Below are 20,407 nucleotides of genomic sequence, written 5' to 3'. Positions count from 1 at the left end.
GCCTTTGCCTCAACACCTCTGAATGTCCACTCACGACAAAGGAGACTGACTCCCCCTCTTATTAGGTTTCTTTGAATGCCTCTTCTAAAAATCTCAGTGGCGTAACGGACAGAGCTGCCAACTTGGAAACTAGTTCCGAATCACAGCGTCGGCGTCCTGGGATTCTGGGAAAAGAAATAACTCAATCTTCCGGCGCCTACAAAATATGAATGTGCCCTTCTGTAAGGTAACTGGTGTTCGTGCAAAGGGCCCCGATACATTGGATCGTGCTCCCGTTATATAAAACAAGGGGGAAAAAACATCTCAAACATTTACATAGGTATTCCGATTAATTGCGAATGGAAGATCAAATACAGGCAAAGTATTTCCTATTCTACTTCTATTTATAATGGGCAACTACTATTCGGAAAGGATTCACTACAGTCCAACTTGCCTCCATTTCAAGAGTGCTGGTTTTCGGCAAAAAAAACTTTGGTATTCAGGAAAAAGTACATAGAGTGATGGGGCTTGTAGGCTCGCTCTTATATCGGAAAAGCCAAACTACAAATCCCAGCATGCTTTATTGCTGTTGGCTTCAAAGACACAACTGGATAAAAGTAAACCTCATGATAAGGGGCTCGGATAACAGGTATGCATGGGTTTTTGGTTGATTTGCTCTGTGTATTATGCAGAACCGTTGCCCATACGTTGCATCTGAAACTGTTGGGTAAAAGTTATTTAGTGCATGTCATGAGGTTGGCTTAGAGCCAGTCTCGGGGTTTTATCCAACTGTGCCAAGCATCCTGGTACAAGCGGATCACTTACCCCATTTGATATTTGAGCCTAGAAGTCTCAGCAGGCTAGGTGCTGTTGGCCGAAAAATAAGGGGTGGCTGAAAGCCATCCATAAAACATGGTCCCAGCTGACCGCTGTGTCATTGATTCATCAAGGACGATGATGTAAGATGCTTTGGGTGATCACTTACAGATAAGCGGGAAGTGAAATTGTTTTTGATGTCAATGCTGTTTGCTGGAGAATGCCCCGATTACTTACCGGTAAACATCATTACTCTTAGTTCTACTCGTCCTTGACCCAGTCCTTAACCATGAAGTTTGTTACCCAATTCCAGGAAAGGAAACCAAACAGGAAATGCTACAAGCCACAGCCCCTCTACTGGGAACTATAGAGCATAGCCCTCCCCAGAACGTCCTGCTATACCAAGCATATGATCAGAAGGCCGCTACCACAGGGAGGGAACGAATGACTGGGTCGAGGACAAGTGGGACTAAGAGTAATGAAGATTACCAGTAAAAACTTCAATTCTTGACAGAGGGAGTGAAATCTGACTCTACAACTCTCTGCTCATGTAAATAATTTCCACGTTTCTTGCCTGTTATCATATCGGGGTTTTCCCATTCATAACTATGTCTGTGCTAGTAGCATGGTGTATTCCTGTCTATAAACCTTGTATTTGGACAGTAATAGTAGGAATGTTGCTAATTTCTAGTTATAAAGGGAACTTGTGCTAGCTCAGCATGAGTCCACCCAGCTTTAATGATCCACCCCCTTCCAATGTTGAGGGAAGTCATTAAGTCAATTTATTCTACCTGCTACTATTCCACAAATTCTAATGATAAATCTGCACCACCAAGCCAGCCTGTAGCTATTAACTCTGCTTGTGGTAATGTATCCATATTGCTTAAAGGGTAACCCCTACTGGCTAGATTCTGAGTATTTGTGGGCTCACCCTTCCTATTGATTTTTTTAAACTAGAGCAGGGAAAGCTTCCAGTGAGTACAGTTCCAGCTTACATTAATGGTGGAATTATTTCACAGAGGACCAGAAATGTGCCTAATTGCCAGCAAAGTGTTAGATTGCACTTACATCCAACTTTGAGACTACTTTAAAGCTGTCTTTCTGCATTAATTCTTGGGATCTACACAACTAGATGTAGTAGAGGCTACTTTTTTTTATAATATATTGCTAGGTAAGTAGGACTCCTTTTCTATCAGTTTCTCCACAGTTTAATAGATTTGAGACCCTTTCTTTAAGACCTACTACACCTTTGCAAATGTCTTTGCAACTAACAACCTGCTCCTAGTTTGAGGTTTTTGCCAGGCTCCTTCCTGGAGCTAATGATTTGTATAGTAAATTCCACATCCCCATAAATCAGAGCTGCCAACCTATTTTGGCCAAATAATTGTAGCAATATGTTTTCTCTGACCAGATGGAACTTTCAGAATCTATATCACTGTCCAACTATCTATCTTGAACAGCCCCAATGCTCTAGAATGTTGGGGAGTATTGGATTCATCTTCAGGGGGTTATCAGACATAAATTTGGCTTTGAAGGTTTACTATTTATGGGGGTTTCACCAACTGAATGTGTCTGAACCCTAGAGGGTCCCTTCCTCATTTATCAGGGTATCTATCTCATTCAAGTTGCCAGTCCATCTAGGTCCCATTCAGTTAATTAAGAAAAGGTAAGCCTAATGTGGGCATTTCATTTACCTACCATCTTCATTTTATTATAAAAAAACAACTAGTTATCATAGAAAAAAGGTTAAAAACACCAACAGAACACATAAAGCTAAAAACGGTTTAGACTTTAAATATATAATATGTACTTTCCTTTTAAGATAAATCTAAAAAGTTACTATCAGGATAAGATAATGTGTGCAAGTGTGTTTTGTTCCTGCAAGAGGACAGGAGGGGTCTTCACCTACTCAAATTTGACCTCTGATGGTCTTTAACCAGACCCAGCCAGTGGCACAGCTGTGTTGTGTCTGGTCCAACTATGTTTTAAAAGCAAATCCCCATCTCTAGTAGGAGACTGGGAGTGAAGTAACACTTTTTACTCACAGACACTAGGATCCTAGTTCACAAAGGTAGACTTATAATTTTGTGTAAGTTTATGCTTTTTTTTGCATTTATAAACTACTAGTAAACAGTAAGTGTACGACTATGGAGACTCTGCGGTCGGGTGGAGAACTCCTGACGTAAAAGGTTTGGCCTCTCCTATCACCAATCAATGAAATCTTTAAGTTTATTTTCTTCCCTGTGCAAAAACACATTATCTATGTATCACTCTCATACATGGATATTTTCTCGAACTATATTACAATTTTCATTACTGTATTGAATTTGAACTTGGCAATATACTGATTAGCTACATCCAGATCAAAACAGGCTCTCATAGCTGCTACCTAAGTTTGTATGTAAAATTCATTGTTGAACATGAAGTAACTCTTTGTCAATGCAATTTCAGTTAGTTGCATGGTAAATTCTAGCAGTGTGTTGGTAGTGTTACTACTCTGAGTGAATACTCGCTTTATCATCTCAAGTGCTACTGCTTGGGCAATATTTGCGTAAAAGGATTCCACATCTAAGGTTACCATGATGTCTTGTTGTTGGCCAAATGTGAAGCCTTCAACAAATTATATAAAGTCCGTACTATCTTTCACATGGAATTCAATTTTGCAACTTTCTGTTTGAAGAAGAAATCCACAAATTTACAATGGGTTTCCAAAATTGAACCACATCCCAAAATAATGGGTCTACCTGGTGGTCCTTGCATATTCTTGTGTATCTTTGGGACAGCATAAATAACTGGTGGTCTATTCAAGAATGTGTGTTCCTTTCCCTTTAAAAGCCTGTGTGTAATCCTATGTCTTTGATTGTGCATATCTCATCTTGAATCGCGCATAGTAGTTTTTTTTAGTGAACCCCATTACTTAGTTGTCTAAAGATCTCTTTTCCACACTTGCTAGACTCCTGAATGGTCATGGCCTGCCCTTTATATTTGGGCTCTATAGTGATGTTGGGGTTGCACAAGCACATTACGTTCTGCTCTGGAGATGTTGTATGAAACATATATTTTCTCTTTCTGCAGTCCATTGACCATATTTTCAAATGCCAAGATTCAGCTGGCATAAGGTTGGATGAGGGATAACATGTAGAAGGGAGGGCAAGACCAGAGTCAATTGTCTCTATTGTTTTCCTTATCCTTGAAAAACTTTCTCAATCAAAATTTCCTGAAAAATTGGAAAACCCCAGCTCAGATCAGATTCTAAAGAAATCCAGTCTCTCTGGGTAGCAAACCCTTATCCTTCGCTCAGAATCAAATGTGCATTGTGTTCAAGTATACTGGGGGAGATGCTAGAAATGGGAGATCTTTTTCCCACCTGGCGCTCCACCACCTGTCTGTCTCACCCCTGATTGGGACTGACCTCCTACCCATCCCTTTTCTCTTCCTCTCCCTCTCTATCTTTCCCCCTCCCCTGTTTGTTGAAGTCTGCTGCATATAAATAGGCAATAAGTAATCAAACTGTAGTTTGCTATGACTCAATCAATCCATCAAATAAATCTTTATTCTGATTAAAAAATCTATAAAAGAATCACACAGATAACATTTAGAAAGATCTCAATAAAAACATTGTATTTACAATTCATATAAATAATCTCATAACATGAACAGTTAGATATACAGGCACAGGACACCAGTTACCAAGCTAGGTGTCAACTCAATGGCCACCAAGGTAAAAGGCATTTTAAATACCTACTAGGGGTTCGCTTCATTAGATTACATTTTTAAGACACTGATGTAGAATGATTTTATTTTATTTACTACGATTTACATTACTTGTCAAATATTCAAAGTATCCAAGTAAAATGCTGCATACTTACTTAAGAAAGCAACAAATGAAAATATTCTTAAAACCACAACTTCTTCCTTATGCACTTTGATGTTCAGTAAGGCACCGTGCTCTACATGGCCTCGGCCCACTCCATCTACAAAAACGCTTCTCTTTTTTTGTGCCATCCAGACATTTGTGCTCTGCTTCGCTTTGCCTTCTCGGGTTCACCCATTCAAATACCGGAGGCTAGGAGGCAGTTCATTGGCAAGGAAGGCTGCTGTAGCTTGGAACGCACTGCCCCTTGCCCTTCGTAATATTCAGGAGCCAGCAGTACTAAAAAAAACTTGAAAACACATTTTTTTGCTTAAACAGACACCCTCTCCCTTTTTGGTATCGCACCGGGACACTCGTGAGTATTCGTGCGCATTACAAATTAAAATAACACAACATAACCTGTCTAAAAACATATTGAAAATTCAGCTGGATTACACAGTTTAATACTCGTTTCACATACTATTATTGATTAATAGAATAAATAGCAATATAGATATGACCCCCATTATCTACATGTATATCCTGTGCACAGATTATGAAAGATTTTAGATCCGTTATTCCAAAGCAGGATTTTGCCACAGGCTCTAGGTGAGTTCGCCAGGGGAGTTAACTGTTCAATCAATCGATCAATCAAGGAATTTGTAGAGCGCACTACTCACCCGTGAGGGTCTCAAGGTGCTAGGGGGTGGGGGTGCTGCTACTGCTCGAACAGCCAGGTCTTGAGTAGCCTCCTGAACGTTAGTAGGTCTTGGGTCTGCCGAAGAGGGATGGGGAGGATGTTCCAGGTCTTGGTGGCGAGGTAGGAGAATGATCTGCTGCCGGAGGTCGCTCTTCGGATGCAGGGGAGGGTAGCGAGGGCACGGTCGGCGGAGCAGAGCTGGCGGTTCGGGGTGTAGAAGCTGAATGGTCTGTTGAGGTATGCTGGTCCGGTGTCGTGGAGTGCCCTGTGTGTGTGGGTGAGGAGCTTGAAGGTGATCCTCTTGTTGATGGGCAGCCAGTGCAGGTCTCTCAAGTGGGGTGTGATGTGGCTGTGTCGAGGGATGTGGAGGATCAGGCGGGCAGAGGCTTTCTGTATGCATTGCAGCCGTTTCAGCAGTTTGGCCGGGGCTCCCACATAGAGGGCCTTTTAATAGTCCAACCTGCTGCTGACGAAGGCCTGGGTGACCATTTTTCTTATGTCGGTGGGGATCCACCTGTAGATCTTGTGGAGCATGTTGGAGGTGATGAAGCAGGAGGATGAGACAGCGTTGACTTTCTTGAGCTTTGAGTCAAGGACGAACCCCAGGTTGCGTGCGTGGTCGGTGGGCATTGGTGCTGCTCCCAGGGCGGTCGGCCGCCAGGAGTTGTCCCAGGCTGAGGGGGTGAAACCGAGGATGAGGACCTCCGTCTTGTCCATGTTCAGTTTAAGACGGCTGTTCTTCATCCATTCGGCGAAGGCTTTCATTCCTTCGTGGAGGTTGGTTTTGGCAGTGAGGGGTTCCTTGGTGAGGGAGAGGATCACCTGTGTATCGTTGATGTAGGAGATGATGTTGAGGTCGTGCAGTCTGGCGAAGTGAGGGAGCGGGGCCATGTAGATGTTGAACAATGTCGTGCTGAGGGATGATCCTTGGGGGACGCTGCAAATGATCTTGGAGGCTTCGGAGTGGAAAGAGGGGATGCAGACGCTCTAGGTTCTGCCGGAGAGGAAGGAGGTGGTCCATTCCAGGACCTTGTCTCGGATCCCTGCGTTGTGGAGACGTGTGCGTAGGGTGCGGTGGCAGACCGTGTCAAATACAGCTAATAGGTCCAGGAGGATAAGGGCAGCGGTTTCACCGTTGTCCAGCAGGACCCTGATGTAATCGGTGGCAGCAATGAGGGCAGTTTCAGTGCTGTGGTTGCTGCGGAATCCGGGCTGGGACTGGTCCAGGATGTTGTTCTCCTTGAGGTAGCGGGTCAGCTGCTTGTTGATGGTTTCTTGATGACCTTCGCCGGGAACAGGAGCAGGGAGATGGGCTGGAAGTTCTTGAGGTCCCTCAGATCTGCCGTGGGGTTCTTGAGCAAAGCGTTGATCTCTGCGTGCTTCCAGCTCTCCGGGAAGGTTGCGGTCTCAAAGGAGATGTTGATGGCCTTGCGGAGATGGGGTCCGATGGTGGCGCTGGCTTTGTTGAAGATGTGGTGTGGGCACGGGTCTGAAGGGGAGCCGGAGTGGATGGTGTTCACGATTTTGATGGTGTTGTCATCGTTGATGTTAGTCCAGGTGAGCAGGGGGTCGTTGTGGGTGGTGGTCGTGGGGTCTGAGGTGTCGTCGACTGTCGTGGTAGTCTGGTTGTCGAAGCTATCGTGGATGTCTGTGATCTTGCAATGGAAGAAGGTGGCCAGGGAGTTGCACAGGTCTTGCGATGGTGGGATGTCTTTGGTGTTGGAGCTGGGGATGGAGAGTTCCATCGCGATGTTGAAGAGCTCTTTTCTGTTGTGTGCATTGTTGTCGAGGCGGTCCTTGAAGGCAGTCCTTTTGGTGGATCTGATGAGGTGATGGTGTTGGCGCATGGCGTTCTTGTGGGCTGCGTGGTTCTCCGGTGTATTTTTGCGGTGCCATTTCTTCTCTAGTCTTTGTCAGGTTTATTTGGAGGTCTGGAGGTGTGCGGAGAACCAGCTGGCATTCTTGTTGGTGTGTTTGTTGAAGGGTTTCTTGGATGGGCAAGGGTGTTGGCGCCGTCGTTGATCCAACACCTGAGGTTGCTGGTGGCGGCATTGGGGTCGGTAGGGTCGGCAGGTGGGCTTCGGGCGAGGGCAGTGTTTAGCTGGTCTTCGGTAATTTTGCTCCCGCAGCGGATGGGGATCTAATGGGTGTGGTGGTGCGTGGTGGGTTTCCCGAAGGTGAAGTGGATGCAGCGATGGTCGGTCCTGTGGAGTTCGGTGGTGTGGCTGAAGAAGACATGGGAGCTGGCGGAGAAGATGGGATCAAGCGTGTGGCCAGCAAAGTGGGTGGACGTTGTGACGAGCTGTCGGAGTGTGAGATTGGCGAGGTTGTCGATCAGGGTGGTGGAGTTGGTGTCGTTGTTGTTCTGGAGGTGGAAGTTTAGGTCTCCAAGGAAGTTGTAGTCCGTGGAGGCGAGGGTGTGTGCGCTGATGAAGTCGGCGATGGCGTCGCTGAACTAAGGCCGGGGTCTGGGGGTCTGCAGATCAGAGTTCCTCTGAGGGTGGTGTTGGGATCTGGAAGTGCAGCTGTTCGACAGTGCTAAGGGTGTCGTCGGAGTTGGTCGAGAGGTTGAGGGTGGACTTGTGGATGATGGCGATTCCCACTCCATTGCTGCGGTCTCAGCAGGTGATCTTGTAGCCGTCCGGGACGGCTATAGCGATGTCCGGTGCCGAGGAGTCGTTCATCCAGGTCTCTGTCAGGAAGGCGATGTCCGGGGAGGATGTGTCGAGTAGGTCCCCGAGTTCGACGGCGTGTTTGCGTACTAAGTGGGTGTTCAGTAGTATGTATCTGAGGTGGTTGCGTCCTGTCCTGGTGGGCGGGTTGGCTGGCTCAGAGACTGGCGAAGCTGCAGCACCGGCAGGAGAAGGGTCCTTTGGTGTGCCTCGGGGTGGCCAGGAAGCAGGTGTGCATTCGTCCGTTGTTGAGTGCGTGGAGGTTGGTGGCGTCGTAGCGGAGACGGGTGTCGTGGTGTTCGCAGGAGCCAAGGGTTCTGGTGCTGGTCGCGGTCCAGGCGTGGACGGGTGCAGACGGGCTTGCCTTAGGTGCGCTGGCGGCCACGATATAAGGGGAGGTGGGAGGGAGGGGCAGCTGGGAGGCAGGAGTGGGTTGGTGAAGGGACGAGCACGGGGGCGGGGCTGCCGGGGAGGCAGCGGCGGGAAAACGAGCAGGCAAAGAACGGAAGGCAAGGCAGGGGCAACAAGTACAAAGAACAGAATTTAGGGGAAACAATGGCACAGAAGAGCAAATACAGTAGCAGACAACAGTTACAGTTACCAGAAGAACAGCAGATTCATGAGAGGCACAAGATGTGAGTGGGGGCAGCGGCAAATTCACAGCAGCAGTGGGTAGAGGCACGAGCACACAGGTGGTGCTGTGCGGCGTGGGGAGCAGCCTAACCTGTAAACAGGGTCAGGGGTCGCTCTCCTCACCACACAGCGGCCGCCATATAAGGGGAGGTGGAAGGGAGAGGCACTGGGAGGCGGGAGCCGGGTGGTGAATGAACGAGCAGGGGGCGGGGCTGCAGGGGAGGAAGTGGCGGGAAAACGAGCAGGCAAGGAATGGAAGGCAAGGGCAGGGGCAACAAGTACAAACAACAGAATTTAGGGGTGGCACTGTGCGGTGTGGGGAGCGGCCTAACCTGTAAACAGGGTCAGGGGTCACTGTTGCACACACAATGACGGTAACTCCCTTGCTGAATTTGCCACCAAATTATTTTTTTCTTTTTTTGAGAGAGGTCGGTGGTGTGGGATTCTCATAAGATTCTCCACATCGAGCATCCCCTCACATTTCTATGTCCTTTCCTTCCTCCAATTACCTCTTTTTTCACATCAGCAGCCCTTCTCTTGGTTCTTGTGAGAAATGAAGGACAGTGGGTTCCATGGCAATCAGAGGCAACTGGGACCCAATTGTATTAACCAGTCTTTTGCTTCTGGTGTTTTGGGCCCAAAACTGCAGACCTCCAAATTGAAAATCTGGTACACATTTTAAAACATGACTTTCAAGGTAGTGAGGAAGAGCAGTCCAATGATTACTCAGGGATGTGTTGTTGGGTTAGAGACTTAAAACTCAACGAAGAAACACACAGCACTTAATAAATTAATGTCCACTCACTGATTTCTCTTTTAGAAAGAAAACTTACTTTGTAACACAAAAACTAAATACTAGACACATAATTACAAATCTGTACAGACTGTCAGGTTCAAATACCAATGAGGCAGCCATCTCACAAACCACAAGAGGTGGACACTAAGGAACGGTCAGTCGGATAATCACGGCCTAAAGGCAGCAGGATCTAACCCCTCCTCCCACAATGGCCCTATTGATGACAAAGCAACCTTGTAATATGCAGTACTAACAAATCAGGCATACTGATTTTCTCAGAAGGCATCCGCATACAATTAACCGTAAGATGTGATCGATTCAGTAGTAGTAATCGTTTCACCAATATGTAACATTCCAGCATGATGCCAAAAATATGCATTGGTTTTAACTTATAGCGTTAGCACGCCATCCCTAAGGACTTTAACCCCTTCCGCGCTCATGACGAGCTCAGCTCGTCATGAGCGACGACGCTCGCACGCTGATGACGAGCTCAGCTCATCATGTAACGCGGTGTTTTTAAAAACGCAGCGGGAAAACCGCTAGCGCGCATGCGGTTAACATCCTATAGCCTCATCAGACCCCATGGAATCAACATCATCTCCTACGCTGACAACACCCAGCTAATTTTTTTCCCCTCAAACAACACTGTCACCACCAGGACAAACTTCAAACAATGCATGACCAGCGTGGCAAATGGATGAAATACGGAGTGAGCTCAATACTAATGCAACTAAAGTGGGCTTCAGAAATAATAGCGCACCTTGGGACTCCACCTTGTGGCCTGCCAAACTCTGACCCACACCCACACCAACCAACCACACCAGAAATCTAATGTTCGTCCAGGAAATAAACCTCACCATGAAGTTCCAGATTAATACAGACCCCTCCACATCCTCTGCATGTTTTGTAAACTCTTCAAGTGGCTCTCACTTAACACCAGACGTACCATCATGCAAGCCTTAATCACAAACAGATTGGACTAAGGCAATGGACTTTATACCAACCCAACGTCTTCACAAACTTCAAAGCATCCAAAAATCCACCACCAGACTTGTCCCCAACCCCTCTGCCGATCCTACACCACACCGCTCCTCAGAGTGCTTCTCTGGCACCCCATCTAAAAGTGCTGCGTGTTCAAACTTCTCACACATGCATTCAAGTCACTACACAAAATAGGAACCCCCTAACCTTAATCACCGGTTTCACTTCCACCAGCCCACAAGACAACTTTGATTAGCATCACTCTTCCTCACACAGACAACCTCCATTCACAGAAGCAGAACTGAAGATCGGTCATTCTACGGCCAAGCCGCCAAATCCAGGCACGACCTCCCCAACACATCAGGGCATCCTCCTCCTCCTTTTGATTTCCACAAGCAGCTGAAGATCTGGATTTTCTAAATTTGTCTTCTTACAGGACCATTGAGATTGCCTGTACTCTGGCCCAGCCTTACCGAATGCCTACTCTCACCTATTCAGTGCCTGGATACCCCTCATGGGTGACAAGCAGCGCTCTAAAAATCCACCTTACATTACACTACATGGATTTTAACATTCCTGTAATAAGAAAAAATACAAAACAGTGAACATTTACTACAGTTCTTACTTTTATATTTAACAAGAATACCTAGTAACCACCGAGGACACAAACAAAAAGGTATATACATTTCTGAGTCTCTAGGCGTAAATCCACTGCACTGGAAATACTTTCAAATAATGAAAAGCACTACCGGGGACTCTTATTCTGAGCCACTGGAGGCTTATGGTTTCAGTAAATTGTAAGGCATCTTCAGGGGGATATTTGTTCATCCTCATGACTCCCAAAACTGGACAGAATATTTTGTGGTGCCCTTTATTCTTCTGGAGAACCACAACAAATATTTAAATTAGTGCCAGAAGATACTATAGGGCCTGATTCAGGAACGGCTCTGCAGGAGCTCCAAAGTCCATGCAATCAGACTGGTAGAGGTTCAGGGAGCGGGATGAGGTGCAGTTTGTTTTCTTGCGCATGGGGACCACAGAAGCAATGGGTCATGGACCTTGGGTCTGGGGTTTTCCCAGGCAAAATAATAATCTTGATTTTCCTCCCTTGCTTTGATGGAGAAGATCAAACTCACAAGAGCTACAGCCTCAACTGCTCTTGGTCCCGCCGGGGCCCCGCTGGCCATGGGCTCCAATGGGTGAAATAATGTCAAAAGTGAATTTCTACTTCAGCGAGGGATCCATCCATGCTGTGAGTCTGTTTCATTTCCTCTTCTCTGCTTCCACTCTCTTCAAAGTATCTTCCATTGTACAGGTTGGAGAGTTATAAAAGCTGTGCGCCTTCACCCAATCCACGGATGCCACATCACCCCCTACCTCTAAGTGATATTTACTAGCAGCAGCCCACAGGCTGTCCAACCCCCTTGCACAACATGGAGAGCATTTTCAAGATGGAAATTTCAACTACTGCTTAGAAAGACCTCTCCTCTGATTATGTTTCCTCCCACCAAAAACTGGTCTTTCCCTCCAAGATTTGAAACGCAACTCCTGTTGTGAGTGGTACCAGAGTTCTGCCTGCCTTCTCATCCTCTATGTGAGAACATCATCCCCAGGCTTGTCAGAGAGAGGCATACACTCACCTTACACAGATTTCCACCATGCCCTCTTCCACTCAAGTAGAAGAATAATTGGCCTATTGTTCATGGGGGGGGGTCTTTAAACAAGACTCAGCCGGCAAAGTAATTAACATACCCTAGCATGATACAAAACATGAATCACATTAAGACTGGCTCAGAATTTTTTTTCAAAAGTCCACATATAAACAAGCTTTTGCAATGCAACAGGTCTGGTAATACTGAGAGTTTGGGGTATTGGCATTGCAAATAAAAATGCAACGCCAATAGCTCATACTTTCAGTAATGTGAGACCTAGTGCATTGCAAGGGCTTGTGTAGTGAGCCAGGAACCAGCATTTTATGTCTCAGAGCAGTCATGCAAGCTGCTCCTAGAAGTACCTAGTGAGCAAGGCACCAGCACTGCATGTCTAAGTGCAGTACCAGAAGCTGCTACTAGAGGTCGCTAGTAAGCAAGGCACCAGCACTACATGTCTTGGTGCAGTACCGCAAGCTGCTCCTAGAGGTCCCTAGTGAGCTAGGCACCAGCACTACATGTCTAGGTGCAGTACCGCAAGCTGCTCCTAGACGTCCCTAAACAGCAAGGCACCAGCACTGCATGTCTACAAAGTTGGAGTTATTGGCATTATAAGTTCTTTTTTACCTAGCCATGTTGCCGGGTGCAGTACCATATGTGGCTAAAAGGGACCTCATTTGTTTACATATCGTACTGCACCCTACAGAAGATATGTTAAATCCAGCTGACCCATAATGCACTGGATGCAAGACAGTACTACGAGTACATTCAAATAGCTACGTCTATATATTCAATTAGTAGCTTTGAAATGTGACAAAAGAATTATTACAATAATTTCGGATTAGGTTGTACTCTGTGTGGAGCTGATGAAGGGAAATTTATAGATGGTCTCATATAAATGTGAGATGTTCCAGTGACTGAAGTAACCACTGCCAGCCTAGCTTAGTACCAAGTGTGTGTCCTGGCTGAAGCCTTCTAAGAAAATAGTGCCTTGAGGCTGTAATTAAAACCTAGGGTGTAACAACACATGTAACAGAGGATGTTCTCATGGTAGGTTAGAGATAACGCGGTACTAAGGAGCGACTACTAAGCCTATTGACCAATGACAAGCCACCATTTACAAAGGACTGGGACAGGAGCCAATTAAAAAGATGGTTGGAAAGTAGGCAGAACTTTATGCCCATATCCTGAATCCTTTTTTTTTTTTTTACAAAAAGAGTGTTTGGGTGTGCAAATTGCATCAACAATAAATGAATGAAAAAAACACTTTCTCAACTAAGGTGGTTTTGGTGATTTATTACACCATCACTATTCAGTTACCTTTTTGAAAACGGATAATCAACATATTGAGTTATGTCACACAGAGAAGAACAAACAATTGTGATAATTTAACAACACATTACTAACAGTGAAACATTAGACAATTATGCAAGAACCAGAATTGGATGACAATACATGACAATACAAGAAATGACCAGTCTTTCATTTGAGATAAGCAACATGGCGGCAAAACATTTTTTGTGGTCAACATCTAACGCCTGCCAATACTATTCTTTACATGTCCAGGATCGAAGAAAGACACATCTATAATAATAACCCATTTGGAAATCTCATCGCACAATGGCACCGATACATTGATGACATTTTGTGCATTTGGACTGGGAGCGAATATGACCTCCTTAAGTTCCACAGCTGGCTCAGTGATAGGAATCCTGACATTCAATTCAGCCTAGCGCACAGTCAAACAAGTCTCACATTTTTGGAGGTGGAGGTACGACCGACAAATATGGGCCTGAGCACTAATAAACCGACCAAAACACGGCATTACACTACAAAAGGTTTCACCCCAAAAGTCTAAGGGATAATCTGCCTTATGGCCAGTTTTTGCATGTGCTTCGTGACTGTACAACCAAGGAGGATTATGAACTTCACGCCGGGATGCTTACCAAGAAACTCCAGGAGAAAGGGTACCCTTCTAAACTATTCAAGAAAACGCAACTGAATAGTGATGGTGTAGTAAATCACCAAAACCACCTTAGCTGAAAACGTGTTTTTTTTAATTCATTTATTGTTGATGCAATTTGCACACCCAAACACACTTTTTGTAAAAAATGTGTTGAGGCCTAGTTTGGGTCTAGTTATATGCCCAGCCCCCTATTAGTTCACAACATATCCTGAATACAGCATGTCTCGAGGAGACAACGCAAGGGCTGCCTAGGCGAGACCTAAAAATGGTTGCAAATGGGATAAACAGCCACTGAATATGCGTTATAGACCCAAAAGTCACATCAGTGACTTTTCTACAGTCCAAAGTCATATTTTGAACATCTACCAAAATTAGAAATGTGGTTAACACTACAGGCTTACACTTCAGTCAGAAAGCTGACATTTGTTTTGGATTCCCAATTGAATATTAAGGCCTATGCAGACCATAACCAATTTATTTTGGGCCTCGTCTGTGACTGAGCTACCTGCGCACAGATATAAGGTGCAGTCAGGCAACAGTCTTCCTCACTCATCCTGCATAAGTATGTTTGTGTGTAACCAGGACAGAGCCCCTTAATAAAGAAGCACAACTGTTGACCTTATTTTAAAATGTGGTTGATGGACTTGATAGCTCAAAGCCATCTTATGAAAAGCTTACAGTGAGTGAGACTTCTTTAGGGAAACCCACTCTTAGCAGAGATCCAAAAATAAGGAAGTCCAAAAATAAAAATACAAAAACCAGCAGTCGCTGTATAGTAATGAACATGAGTGTGATCCTAAACCTAAGCCGGTGTGGGTACCGCAGCCCACCTCTACAGTGCATCTTGCTTCCTTTTCCGTTGCTTGAGTCTAATTTTTTTTAACATTGTTTTCTATTTTGAAAGGAGGTGCCCTCACATTTCTGCTTCACCTTGAGGCTGCAAATTTCTGGTTGGTTCCTCTCTGGGTAAGAATGCCCCGCGTATTGGCACTTGCATACCCAGCATCAAACGTAAAATGCTTTCCACCTACCATCTCTCAGTGCTGGCACATTCTGTGAGCTAAGTTAGCAATGCAATTCTATGCATGCTATTCTGGCCAGCTGTCTGAGGCCCAATGCCACAATGGTTAATTCACTTTGGTGGGGGTTTCAGATGACATTTTGGCTTGCAGTAGAGGAGTTTTTCTTAAGCCCAAAAGAGTCATAAAAGTCTTACACTACCCCCCTCACTCGAACTCCTCTTCTTCCACTGTACTGAAGCGGTGCCGACAAAGACTGTATGCCATGCCTTTTACCCAGGGCGCTGTGGAGAAGCGTCACTGAATAGTTGCCAACTGGCTGCATGCCATCACCCTCACCCTCAACAAGTTGAAGCTTTGTAGGATGGCCTGGGTTTTATAGTTTCACATTTCCCCTTGATAATTATGGGCCTACCATTCCCAGAGTGCAAAGTATTTTGGGTTATAAAGTCAGGATCAGCTGTAGATGACCAACAGGACATGTGACCAGTTGGCACCTATGCTGGCGGGGACTATGATCCATGTGCTAGACGCACTCATAATGTGCAGGGGCACAATGCCAGGCCTGCATAAACCAATGTGTCTATGGCCCAAAGGAACACCAAAAACCTTCTCCCGGATAAAAAACTAAATTTATGAGCAATCACTCACCTATCAATCACAACAATGTATGTAATCTAACACAATCAAATGCCACGGAACTTTGAAAAAAACTATAAACAACTTTAATAATCTTCTTTTAACCCCTTCGCTCCGCTGAACGTTCCGCGCTGGTACGGAACGTTCTATTGCGCTGGCGGGGCTGCGACGTTCAGTGGACGTGCGCAGCACTACCGAGGTAGTGCACGCGATGTCCGCTGAACGTGCCCAGCACTTAAAGGGTTAAAAAGTTAAAAACATAATTATAGAAACATAACATATACAAAGGAAGAGGGAGAATTTCTAAGAGAAGAACTGACTTTTGAAACAGGCGCACTCCTACTCAATTTTGATTGAATTTGAAAGCACGAGCTACAGTGCAGGGATGACACCTATATGTCATTGAGTGTACTCATAGAGGTCCAGTGACGTAAGGTAGGAGTGGCCTATTGCAAAGGACGAACTGGATTGTCTTGGAAATTCTCCCATTTATTGTGTGAAGGTTGTTTTTGTATTTGGGTTTCTATGTATATAAAATTTTAAATGCATGCATTTTTAAAGAAGATTATTAAAGCTGTATATATTTTCTCAAACTTTCGTGATATTTGATTTTGTAGGATTAGATATATTGGTATGATTGATGAGTAAGTGATTGCTTCTAAATTTAGAGGCTGATCTATGAGCCCTTTGAGCCACTGTTGCTTAATTTTTTGTGATGCTGCAGCAGCGTAATAAATGTGCCATGTTGGGCCATATTTACAAAGTGAAGCATCTAGGAAGATGTGTCACTTTGTAAAGCCTTAAGCTACATTATACCTGCATCAGGTATAATGTAGCTATAATGTCTGCAGGGTGGGCATTCCCCCTCAAACAAAGGCTCGTAGAAGTGTTGCAATGAAATCTATGAAATTTCACTGCAAAACATCTAGGACGCCACTGTCAAATCCGCCTGCCTCACAGCAGGCGTAAGACTGACACAGGCCCTTTCACCTGGGTCTTGCACCATCTGAAAGGACACAATCCTGGATTTGCGTCTGTTTTCTGACATGCGCCACATTTGCACGTACAGATACGTCTCTGTAATCCTTGCGACATGGAGGGCTGTACAGTAAATACGGCACATCCATGGTGTCGCAAGTAGGGAGCACTGAAAAGTGTTTCATCGTTGTTTTCACGCAGCGATGCAACACTTCTCATAAATAAGGCCCTTCGTTTTTTACCCTGGGGAAAGTTCTTGTTTTTCGGTTTGTGGAACCCTGTCCCCTTGGTATGAAGGGTATCTCTCATTGTTTTGACCTGTGCCCCGAACGGCCTATGCCCCACCACGCCACTTGCACAGAACAATACCACAGAAGGGCGCGGCCATTTTTAAATCCTGCTCATTAAAGTATTCAACAAGCAATGTAATGTGCCCCCTTCTTACATATCTCACCTATCTGTCTGTGTTTTAACTGCTCTTTTATTTTAGCAAGTGTGTCATTGTGTGGCAGACATGTCTGTTTATTGGCTCCAATTCAGTCAAACAAATCCAAATATGTATCTCATGGAATTATTGTGAAGGAAATTCAGTCGCTCTTTCGTATATTTTGGAAACTTTTTTTCACAGAACTGGAAAGTATTATTCCTCGAAACATCAGGTTTAACAATAGCAACTCTTAATGACGTCAAAAAAGACTGTATATATTTTCTGCCATTATTTTGTTGAAGGTTTAGTGACAGAAAAATGTCCTTTTGAGTTGAGGCATCGTCCTCTATTTTCTAGTATTTCCTCTAAATTGACAAGGCTGCACCTGTGTTTAGATGAAACTAAACAGAATATTGGCCTGGATAAGGTGATTGCAGACAGCAGTGTTGTTCTTCAAAAACAGATTTTTTTTCTCAGTAGGAATATGTCAAAAATATTGCTGCAACAGTTATACAGAAAAGCATGTTCAACTAGTCATTTTAGAAAAAACGTATTGGTTTTTAACATTGAAACATATATATTCTAGAAATCAAATGTATGGCTGAGTTCGAATACCCACAAATCTGACTTCCCATACATCCAAGTTGACAAAATAAGTGTCAATTTGCTGGGTGTTAATAACAATAGTTATTGATGCTTTCAGAGGCAATTCCGCGTTTCATATGTGACATTTAAACAGTGAATGGTATATAAATGAAAGATATGCATTTTATTTATTTATTTATTTGTGCGATTTTATATAGCGCGAACTTTACCCGAAGGTGTCAGAGCGCTTTACATAAGAACCAGTTGAAAACATAAGGATTTAGGATTACATGCGTTACATAAAGGATACAAACAGAAAAAAATTGCAAATGTACAAGAGGTAAAGTCACACAAGGAGGCGATACAAATGTATATACTCTAAGAGTCCCATAGGAATGGTAGATAGTACAAAGGTCTGCTGCATATACTAGTGATTAGAGTTATCTCTATCTACATAGGGAAGGGATAGACATGGATATACTCTAAGAGTCACATAGGAATGGTAGAGAGCACAGCGGACTACTGCATATACTAGTGATTAGACTAGTTAAGTGTATAAATGAGTGCCTTTGAGTCGACTTATAGCAGTTTATTGTGGAGGCAACATACATGCTCAACATTAAAAGAACGAAACCTACACATTAAAGCAATCAAACATGGAGACACAGTTTAAATCCTAGCGAGGCAGACTCCACCTTTCATCCTTCCGTATTTGATGAAATGCTATGAGCAATACAGAAGCCCCTTATTTCTAGGGGCCCATTCAGCCAGTGGGGTCGGTGTATATGGTCAAGGGCACGTTTATGTGGGGTGGCGAGCGGCCTTGTAAGTCAGCGCCCCTATCACAGCAGTCTCCCAGCGGGTCAATGCAGTTATTGATTAGGCCCGGGTGGGGGCGGGGCGTGGTGCTTCCAGGGGAATGCCTGGCCTGCGCTGCTGCTCCCAGAGAAAAGCTTCGTCAGCTGCCCCCCGCTGCATCTCTTTCCAATTTTAGCCCGGTAATGGCCCCGGCTGCAGCTGCAGTGCAATGTGATAGCGCAGAGCGTAGACGCCTCGGCGTTCATCTGTTACCCTACTGTACGCACGGTGCACGCAGAGTACGTGGACGCGCGCGGGGATTTATTTATACAAAATCCTGGGCACTCGGGCGTGCTGTAAAATGTGACTGGGGTGGGGAAAAAAACTCTTTCTGCGTGCACCTGCAGAGATACACGGGACATGTCACTGGCCGGACCCTCAAAGCCCTGGTCCATTGCACAGGCACTGAAATGGAATATCAGTTTATTTGTTTATGCGTCAATCAGTTTTGTATTTCTATATGTAGCATCGGCCACCACAGAAGCTGCATAGACAAGATCAGTTCATAGAAAGAAACAATGCTCCTTGTATTTATGAAACACCCTATTCAAGCCCGTTTGACAACACTTGTGCCTTTCTCAAGAAAGCATTGTAGTGCAGTACTGTCCTGCACCAGTCACTGTGCAATAGAACGCGCCCACACTGCAGTAGCACCCCTTCTAGGCACTCACGTTTAACAATGAGAGTTCCTCGCAGTTTTTCAGCAACAAATGGTTCCATATATGGCTCTTTTCGTCCGAAGATTCCTACCTCCCAGCATTTCTCTGCATTCTTTTGCAGTCCTCCCGGAGAGAAGTGACAAGCGCACACAGCGAGGCTTTCAGGCACCGAGAGCAGCGCCGCAGCACCGACCGGGCTGCCTTTGCAGTGCGAGCAGCCCAGACCCGAACAATGCGGCGTTTGATCGTTGTGCTGTGCAAGCTTTTAATTCTAGTCACTGACCTTGAAATCAGTTGCCTCCAGCACCGCTGTCCTCAGCACTGCGACCGCGGGAGGGGAATAAAAGATGCCCCTCTTTTAAATCCTCTCTGCGGTTGTTGCGGTAGAAAAATCCAGCAGGTGTAGTTGGTGTTAAGAGCACGGGTCCATCTGGTGGGGCCGCTCCCCGGAGTAAGTTTAGGAGAGAGAGAGAGACGATGCAGGAGGCTGGAGGTGTATTTATTTCGGTGCGGCACTGTGGAGGGGGCTGGGTCGGCGGCTGCCTGTCAAGGAGACTCTTGGGCAGGACGAGGTCCGAGGAAAGTTGACAGAGGACTCAGAGACACGGGCTGCGGGGCCAGGGGTGAGCGGCGTCCCCAGAAGGGGCAGTGCAGGTTCCATATCAGTTTGCTCGCCGCACCCTCGAGATGTTTCAGTGCTGCTTTGGTGTGTTCCCACCCTATGCAACACACAAGGCAACAGTATAATCCAGTGGCGTAACGAAACTTGAGGGGGTGCCCCCCCTCCCCACACGCTCTGGGCTCAGTCCAAGGCTCTCAGGCCAGGGACCCGCCAGTGCTGGAAGTCCCCCCCCCCCCTGCGGGGGCTTTTGTTACGCCACTGGTATAATCGTATAACATACAATAGTATAACATATGTTATTTAACATAGCATAAGACATACCATACTATAACATAGCATAATATAAATGATAGGAAAGCAAAGTATATGCCACATGATATTTTAACATATAACATACACAATCAAAGTTTAGAACAGACCTTGTAATAAAACTGTATCTTATTTTATGTTTTTATTTTATTTTGGGAGGCTGGCTCTTGGAGTGGTGGTGGCTTAGGTTCAGATGGTTACTCTGGCGCTATAATGCCTTGAGGTTGATGTGTAATGAATATGTACTGTATATGCATAAAGGCTAT

At 45.2% G+C, this 20,407-nt stretch overlaps 1 protein-coding gene across 2 annotated transcripts in view; it reads right to left on the bottom strand.

The window, feature by feature from the left end:
* The window catches only part of HHATL (hedgehog acyltransferase like), a 171,819-nt gene extending 152,112 nt beyond the window's left edge, over nt 1–19,707 (bottom strand). Inside the window, exon 1 of one of the 2 annotated variants that reach the window (XM_078665309.1) lies at nt 19,494–19,707. The gene's annotated coding sequence lies outside the window, so the exon portion shown is untranslated. Of the gene's footprint in view, nt 1–19,222; nt 19,344–19,493 lie in introns of those variants that run through there. The other variant, XM_078665310.1, reaches the window with a different exon arrangement.
* Between the last annotated feature and the right edge of the window lie 700 nt (nt 19,708–20,407).

The sequence above is a fragment of the Lissotriton helveticus genome, chromosome 10, assembly GCF_964261635.1.
Source record: "Lissotriton helveticus chromosome 10, aLisHel1.1, whole genome shotgun sequence".
Taxonomy (NCBI): domain Eukaryota; kingdom Metazoa; phylum Chordata; class Amphibia; order Caudata; family Salamandridae; genus Lissotriton; species Lissotriton helveticus.
The sequence above is the reverse complement of the archived record's forward strand: the minus strand, read 5'-3'. Positions and strand labels throughout refer to the sequence as shown.